Source organism: Cyprinus carpio, chromosome A12 (genome assembly GCF_018340385.1).
Source record: "Cyprinus carpio isolate SPL01 chromosome A12, ASM1834038v1, whole genome shotgun sequence".
Classification (NCBI taxonomy): Eukaryota; Metazoa; Chordata; class Actinopteri; order Cypriniformes; family Cyprinidae; genus Cyprinus; species Cyprinus carpio.
In genome coordinates this window covers 22,331,063-22,331,360 of record NC_056583.1, presented here as the reverse complement: position 1 = coordinate 22,331,360, position 298 = coordinate 22,331,063, and positions in this window count along the sequence as shown.

Below are 298 nucleotides of genomic sequence, written 5' to 3'. Positions count from 1 at the left end.
CAATTAAATCTGCCAAGCAAGATTCCAGCATGAAATGGTCTTTCGTCAGTTATAGGGACGTTTGTCAAAAAATTGTCAGTGAACTGCAGCAAATTCCCTCCCCATCTTAATGACATATTTCAGGGAACGAAAAGAGGAGAACTACACACTCATTTCTATTCTTGTTATTTATCATGATCTGTGTTCTCCCCTCCCTCACTCCGGCTCGCTCTCTACATCTCTGAGGTTGGAGGAGAGGCGGGGTTGAGTTATATCAGACACATCCGCCACCCACTGTGAAATACGAGAGAGTTTAGAG